The sequence below is a fragment of the Nycticebus coucang genome, chromosome 6 (genome assembly GCF_027406575.1).
Source record: "Nycticebus coucang isolate mNycCou1 chromosome 6, mNycCou1.pri, whole genome shotgun sequence".
In the NCBI taxonomy this organism is placed as follows: domain Eukaryota; kingdom Metazoa; phylum Chordata; class Mammalia; order Primates; family Lorisidae; genus Nycticebus; species Nycticebus coucang.
In genome coordinates this window covers 85,463,050-85,465,264 of record NC_069785.1, presented here as the reverse complement: position 1 = coordinate 85,465,264, position 2,215 = coordinate 85,463,050, and the positions used below count along the sequence as shown (strand labels likewise).

Genomic DNA, 2,215 nt, shown 5'->3' with positions numbered 1-2,215 from the left:
GGAATGCACACTAATACATTCCTTCTGGAAGGATGTTTGGAGAATACTTAGAGACCTAAAAATAGACCTGCCATTCGATCCTATAATTCCTTTACTAGGTTTATACCCAGAAAACCAAAAGTCACAATATAACAAAGACATCTGTACCAGAATGTTTATTGCAGCCCAATTCATAATTGCTAAGTCATGGAAGAAGCCCAAGTGCCCATGGACCCATGAATGGACTAGCAAATTGTGGTACATGTATACCATGGAATACTATACAGCCTTAAAGAAAGATGGAGACTTTAGCTCTTTCATGTTTACATGGATGGAGCTGGAACATATTCTTCTTAGCAAAGTATCTCAGGAATGGAAGAAAAACTATCCAATGTACTCAGCCCTACTATAAAGCTAAATTATAGCTTTCACATGAAGACTATAACCCAACTATAGCACAAAACTATGAGGAAAGGGCCAAGGAAGGGGAAGGGAAGGGAAGGGGGAGGTTTTGGTGGAGGGAGGGCAATGGGTGGGGCCACATCTATGGTGCATCTTAGAATGGGTACAGGTGATTGCACTAATGTACACAGCTATGATTTAACAATAAAAAAAGGAAAAAAAAAAGAAAAAACAAAAAGAAAGAAAGAAAATATTATTAGCTAGAACTCTTGTGGCAAGGGAATCTAATATCTCTAGTGTCCATGGCCAAGATTTTACATTTGACAGCCCAGGGTCAGTGTTGTTTATAACAGAAGCCCCATCTCTTCATCTTGGTTGCGTTAAAGTTCGAATAATAATTTGTGTTCCGGGAGGTAACCCTTGTATTTGCTCTGCTTTTTAAATGTCTGATGACTCTTGGTTTTGTGCTCCACTTCCTCTTTCGAGGTCAAAAACTGTAGCCGGCACTTGGGACATCGAAACACTCTCTTGCTCCAGTGACTGCAAAAATGATTTACGTATCGTGGTGCAGTTTTGAAAATTTTGAGACAAAATGGACAAAGCAAAGTTTTTGTGTCAGCATGGCACGTTCTAAAATGTGTGTCCACATCAACAAAGGCCGACGATCTGTAATGGCAAATCTGACAGACATAGGGCATTTCTCCGGGCTTATGGTTGTCCTTCATGTGTTGCAGGAGGACCTGGTCTGTTTCAAATGACAATTCGCAGATTTTACAGACGGGAGAGGGCTCCTGGGCAGTGTGCACACTGTCAATGTGACACTGCAGCTGGAAGGGAGTGGGAAACTGCCAGTGGCAGTGCTGGCAGGTGGTGTGGTTTTCCCAGCTATCGCTCTTCTGCTTCTCAAGTTCCAAATGGTGCTTCACGTGATTCATATACTTAACATTCTTTAGATCTTTCAAGCAGCTGAGGCATTTAAATGTTGTGTGCGTCTTCTGCTCCGGCAGCCCATCTCCTTTATGCTGTCCGTAGTAAAAGTCACTAAGTAGCACGACCAGATTTCCTTTCTCGGGGTCTAAGTTCTTGTTTTGACTTGCCAGCCTAGAAAAGTCTGTCAGTACCAATCCTTCAGGGCCCTTTGCTCCATCTGGATTCACAAGACTGAAATGTGGCTTTTCATTATCATCAGCCCACAGACATGAAGCTCTGTCCTGAACACAGCTTGATGTGTTGGAAACACCCCGTGAGGGTGAACTGGTCATTATGGGAGAGATATCGGGAGAGACCACAAGTAAAGAGCACACCCCTGGGATTCCATCCCTGAGTTTAGCCCTTTTGAGATTCTTGCTGTTTATATCTGAAATGGAGAGTCGCTTTGAATCCCAAGGACTCTCATCTCTGCCTCCCACAGAGATCACAGTTCCTACTGGGCACTGAGGCTTTGAGGAGAGCAAATCCAAGGAATTCTGAGGAACAACGTGTGGTGAGCTCATTTCACAACCAGGTTTAGACAAAGACTCAAGAGTCGTGGGACCATCTGTCGATCTCCGTTCAGATGGAGGAACCAGCACCACGTTTTTTGCTGTCTGCTGCGAGATTGTGTGATTTGCAGGTGGAGACCCCTGAGCAGAATCTTGATGGAGATGGCTTTCCTTTCTTCTTGAATAGGAGCCCGGGGTGACTCTGTTGAAAATGTGTGAAATGGCCGGTTTTGAAATCATCCTAACAAAGAGAATTTCAGCATCTTTATTTACATCTTCCACCCCAACAAAGATGAGCTCAGCATCTTCTTCGTCTTCATCCCCCCTCGGTTTGGATTCTCGTGTGTCCCTCT

General features: G+C 43.9%; 1 pseudogene; it reads right to left on the bottom strand.

The window, feature by feature from the left end:
- Positions 1–747: 747 nt before the first annotated feature.
- Positions 748–1,643, bottom strand: LOC128588760 (zinc finger protein 280A-like; annotated as a pseudogene).
- Positions 1,644–2,215: the final 572 nt, after the last annotated feature.